This window comes from Haliotis rubra, unplaced genomic scaffold (genome assembly GCF_003918875.1).
Source record: "Haliotis rubra isolate DU_JTF1 unplaced genomic scaffold, ASM391887v1 Scf278, whole genome shotgun sequence".
NCBI lineage: Eukaryota > Metazoa > Mollusca > Gastropoda > Lepetellida > Haliotidae > Haliotis > Haliotis rubra.
In genome coordinates, this window is record NW_025766869.1 from 1,230,454 (window position 1) to 1,236,511 (window position 6,058).

General features: G+C 41.0%; 1 protein-coding gene and 1 long non-coding RNA gene across 2 annotated transcripts in view; one reads left to right on the forward strand and one right to left on the reverse strand.

Annotated features, from left to right (window-relative positions):
• LOC124281027 (E3 ubiquitin-protein ligase TRIM33-like) overlaps positions 1-6,058 on the forward strand; it is an 85,185-nt gene that overhangs the window by 53,482 nt on the left and 25,645 nt on the right. The window lies entirely within an intron of this gene.
• The window catches only part of LOC124281030, a 70,557-nt gene that overhangs the window by 39,936 nt on the left and 24,563 nt on the right, over positions 1-6,058 (reverse strand). The gene's annotated exons all lie outside the window — the stretch shown is intronic.

Genomic DNA, 6,058 nt, shown 5'->3' on the forward strand with positions numbered 1-6,058 from the left:
TACCTCCACATGTCGTATGGAATCCAGCAAGCAGTGTGTGTTGAAATTAGGCTTGTTGATCCAGGAGAATAGTCTCGAGATAAAGCACAGTTTATTTATCATATAAATGATATATCGCAATACGAAAATTTTGGCAATACCCAACCCTATTACAGGTAGACGTACATCCGACCGCATTACGCGAGGGAGGAGCATACAACGTATTTATCTTACTGCCATGTTAAATGTACAAAATATCATTTTATTTTATTGGGAAGATCGCTACCGACTATGTGACTAAAGCAGTGAAAGTCGGTGAAATAAATGTCTACATAGTAAACTCAAAAACCCGAACTCCGGGCACTGCATGCGTCATATTATGACGTCATACGACTGTTAGCGATACAAATTTCGGCGGAGATTTGGCGGTTACCATGGCAGCGGGTAACTTTTTTTCCAGTTCTCACCCTCCTAGGAGGGGTGACACGGGGTCAAGCGTTATGACCAATAATAATGAAATTATTTTACATGAAGGTAAGATACACAACAGCTGTCTTTATTGTGTTTCTGTTTACTTGAGTCCACAAGATGTCGTCAACGTCAGTACCATTAGCAGCAATTCCTGCTCGGCACCGTCTCGGCACAGACTGGACAAGTCGACGAAGTCGCTCTTGCGGGTTTCTTCCCCACTCTTCCTGCAATGCGATGCCCAATTGTGGAAGTGTTTGGGGCGTGTTTCGACGTTGACGTACATGTACATCGAGTTCATCCCATAGGTCTTCTATCGGGTTTAGATCTGGTGATTGGGAAGACCATGGCAATGAAGACACTGACGTTAGAATTAATACAATAGATACAATTAACGAACCATAGGCAGTGTTTACACGAGGCTACAACCAAACTGATAACATGTCTTTATCGCAGAGTACTTATGGGGCTATTTTGGTTTTGATTTGGTTTAACGCGGCACTAAGCAATGTTTTAGCTGTATAAGTCTGGACCAGACAATTCAGTGATTGACGTGGTATTGATCAATGCAACTGGGATGCAATGTGTTAACGAACCTGACCACCCGATCCCGTTAGTCGCCTCCTATGATAAGCATGGGTTGCTGGAGACATATTCTAACCTCGATCTGCACGGGTAATTTACCAAATTAAGAACCCTGAATAAATGATGTACCCTCTCAGAGACTAATACGCATAACGTGTCAGAAACCTTTGATATAAACCGGTGTAAGATGGGGTTCAGAACTGCGGCCCTGTATTTTTTTAGCCATTTGAAGATGATGTTGGCGGTCTACAAAAGAATAAATCAAGGAACTGGAAAATTGTTCCTTAAAATGGAAATTCACGTTGCCCGTGAACAAACAAGTGTAATTGTTTCTGTAAAGTAAACGGTCTGAAAGCATCCAAGGGCAATATTCTTTATGTACTGAATAGAAGATTAAACCGTTTTGAGTTCACATGTCTGCAAGTAAGACCACTTGGTGCCATTACTGATACAACGGATTTCTGATCGGGTTGTCTGTTTTTTATCTCAAGGAATAACTGTCTCAATGTTTCATCCTTAAAGGATATATTTGATATTTAGAGAATAACCAACGAGGTACGAGTGATTACGGGAAATATGCCCGAGTTGAAATAATGTTCACAGTGCCAAGCCTTGGCCAGGCACTGATCATTATTTTAACGAGGGCATATTTCCCGTAATCGCTTGTACCGAGTTAGTTATTCTATTTATTACCCGTAATGCAATTTAAAAAGAAGAACCACGAAATAAAAAAAAACACCCGGAGACTTTAACTAGGTCATTGAAGTTAATCGGGGTTAGCCTAATGGCGGCCATGTTTGTTTACAAACAATGCAAACGATTTTTATTTTTTTTTTAAATGTTATTTATGTTAAAAGGCTACTATTTATAACGTAATTTTATTTTTATATGAGTATTCATATTCCTTAACCTTTATGTTTCCTTTTTTTAATCTCGGAATGTGTGAGTACAGCACGGTCTAATTATTAATAAAACATTAAAAGTTGTCACTGAACTTGGATCATGAAAAGTGGTTCCGTCAACCAATTATATTTATTCTCTGCTTAGCTGACCAATCATCATTGAGAATCACTGAAAAGCACATGTGCAATTATCACAAAAAAATCACCTGTGTATCCTAGTCCGTATGGGTAATAAACGTTCTTGTTTAATATTTAGATTTTTAAATAGATTGATGTTTTAAAATTTTGAACTTTGATAATGCTTCGTGACTTATGGGTTGCTTTTAAAATTGGTGGCATGAATATATAGCCTATGATTGTTATGGCTGCACCCTTCAAGGGAGCTCAGACTCAGGCCCCGAGAGGGTATATAAGACTACATCATTCAAGGTATGTTTATCATTGCCGTGGTATCCATCGTAGAACTTCTGTTCAGCTAAATTTGTTGGGATGATGTAAATCCTGCGGGGGATCCATGTAGGTAGAAACAGTATTGTCAGTTTCCATGGTACCTGATAAGGTAACCGTTATATTTCGTTTGTTGCTGGTATGCCTTCACCTGTTTACATATTGAATTGGTATGTATGAAGATATGTTGTTATGGGTATAAACTAGTTCTGAACAGCATCTCTGACAGTCTAGTTATTTCAGTGTCCTTTGATGATACGGATGTTAGGTTTAAAATGGAGTAAATATGTATGCAGAACCTTTCTGAATCAAGCTCATACGTGTATAGAGGTTATGTTTAACCACCCCACACGGCGTTCCATCCTGTCAGTTATATGTCTACCCCCTGACACACACTGTGTAGATCTGGTCCAGCATGTATCAGCTGTCAAACTGGTTTCAATAAGGGAGATAACTCGTACCTGTATACTACTCATGTTTAATCACCCCGAACGGCGTTCCATCCTGTCAGTTATATGTCTACCCCCTGACACACACTGTGTAGATCTGGTCCAGCATGTATCAGCTGTCAAACTGGTGTCAATAAGATAGGTAACTCGTACGTGTATACCACTAATGTTTAACCAACCCACACGACGTTCCATCCTGTCAGTTATATGTCTACCCCCTGACACATACTGTGTAGATCTGGTCCAGCATGTATCAGCTGTCAAACTGGTTTCAATGAGGGAGATAACCCGTACGTATATACCACTAATGTTTAACCAACCCACACGATGTTCCATCCTGTCAGTTATATGTCTACCCCCTGACACATGCTGTTTAGATCTGGTCCAGCATGTATCAGCTGTCAAACTGTTGTCAATAAGATAGGTAACTCGTACGTGTATACCACTTATGTTTAACCAACCCACACGACGTTCCATCCTGTCAGTTATATGTCTACCCCCTGACACACACTGTGTAGATCTGGTCCAGCATGTATCAGCTGTCAAACTGGTTTCAATAAGGGAGATAACTCGTACCTGTTTACCACTAATGTTTAACCAACCCACACGGCGTTCCATCCTGTCAGTTATATGTCTACCCCCTGACACACAAAGTGTAGATCTGGTCCAGCATTATTCGGCTGTCAAACTGGTTTCAATGAGGGAGATAACTCGTACGTATATACCACTAATGTTTAACCAACCCACACGGCGTTCCATCCTGTCAGTTATATGTCTACCCCCTGACACACACTGTGTAGATCTGGTCCAGCATGTATCAGCTGTCAAACTGGTTTCAATAAGGGAGATAACTCGTACCTGTTTACCACTAATGTTTAACCAACCCACACGGCGTTCCATCCTGTCAGTTATATGTCTACCCCCTGACACACAAAGTGTAGATCTGGTCCAGCATTATTCGGCTGTCAAACTGGTTTCAATGAGGGAGATAACTCGTACGTATATACCACTAATGTTTAACCAACCCACACGGCGTTCCATCCTGTCAGTTATATGTCTAACCCCTGACACACAAAGTGCAGATCTGGTCCAGCATGTATCAGCTGTCAAACTGGTTTCAATAAGGGAGATAACTCGTACGTGTATACCACTAATGTTTAACCAACCCACCCAGCGTTCCATCCTGTCAGTTATATGTCTACCTCTTGACACACACTGTGTAGATCTCTCACAGCATCTATCAGCGCTAGCTGTCAAACTGTTGTCAATAAGGGAGATAACTCGTACGGGTATACATGAGTCAGCATGTATCAGCTGTCACTTTCTTGTGGCTTCACTATACGGAAAACATTGAGACGCGGAACATGATACTCAAGTGGTCATTTATTAATTAGGAATATTTTTAACATAATTCGCAGAATAATTCGAACTCGGCGCAAAATTGAGGTGTCTAGATTCATTTGTTCATTTCGTCATGGGAGGTATAACGTCTGGGTAAACTTGTGGTTATAGATTAGCTTCACAAAGGTCCGATATGTTGAGCATTTCTTTCATTTGTTCCTAACGTATTATTCCTCGAACATATTTTTCAAAGCTGCGTAAACTCCACGTATTAATGCAACACGCACTCAATCACCTGTACATACAATCAACCTCACTCACTCACTCACGCACTCACGCATTCACGCACTCACTCACTCAGAGGAATACAATATGCACCTCGGTATTCCCTTGCTACAAAGCTTCCTTGTGTCTGTGGTTTTCCTGTTTAACGATGTACTATGCGACACAGCGTTCCTGCTGTATGACACCGGTCTGTCAATAATGGAGTCTGGACCAGTCAATCCAGTGACTGACATTTCCAGCATCCATCACAGCAGTCGGTATATGTTGACAAACATCAATAAGTCAGCGAAAATGACCACACTATCCCGTTAGTCGCCTCTTAGAACAGTGACAGAGTGAGTATGGTTTCACGCCGCTTTTAGCAATTCTAGTATTCCAGGAAATCACTGCGGGGCACACCAGAAATCGGCTCCACACATTGAACCCATGCCAGCCTGGGTCTCCGACGTGACGAGCGAACGCTGTAACCACAAGGCTTCCCCACCGTCCCTGAAGAGTAATAAGAAAGGTATGACACTTCATGGATGACATCTTCTGTATTATACAGCGATGCAACGTTTCGGTATAGATTCGGGGGGACGGAAAAAAGAAGTGAGAAGGTTAATATCTTATTCATTATATGCGTGAAGCCAGAGTATAGCTTATGAATTTGGTAGTACAGTTAAGTTGTAGCTGATAAACACGGAGAAGCACCTTGCCGACACACAAACTTGACCTAGTAGTTCTCGTTATAAGTCACAGGAGGTTCTTGGAAAACCTGCGTCTTGCCTTTGTCTGATAACTACGTGGCTCGCTACTACTGAGCAACACGTTTCCAGCCGCTAGAACCACCTCGCCAGAACACAACCCCGACTTCCTTGTTGTTATCAGTCAAAGGAGGCCCTTTTCTGACAGCTAAAGTAAAGTTTATTATCGTTGGTTACCAGTGGTAACACGTATTAACTTATTTCTGTTGACCTTAGGTGCCGATACCAACACGGTACAGAATACCAAGCTATCCACATTGTCTCTTCACTGTGGTAAAAGTGATGCAGAGTATTCAGCCTGGTCTCCGAACAAGATGATTGTAAAGCGTTAACTGCACTCACATGAGGAAGTTATTATGCCTTTCCAGGTTCAGAATTAAATTAACATTAAGCAGGTTATTGTGTGTTTGAATATTCACTATTTTGTCATTATGTAGATTACTTTATATGATGATAACGTACGCTGAAGTATACAGGCTGATAACGTGCACTGAAGTATACAGGCTGAAAACGTACAGTATAGTATACATGTTGATAACGTACAGTAAAGTATACAGGCTGATAACGTACAGTAAAGTATACAGCCCGATAAAGTACACTGTGGTATACAGGCTGATAACGTAAACTGAAATATACAGGCTGATAACGTAAAGTAAAGTATACAGGCTGATAACTTACAGTAAAGTATACAAGCCGATAACGTACAGTAAAGTATACAGGCTGATAACGTACAGTACAATATGCAGGGTGATAACGTAGTGGTAAAGTATACAGGCTGAAAACGTACACTGAAGTATACAGGTCGATAACGTGCAGTAAAGAATACAGGTTGATAACGTACACTGACGTATACAAC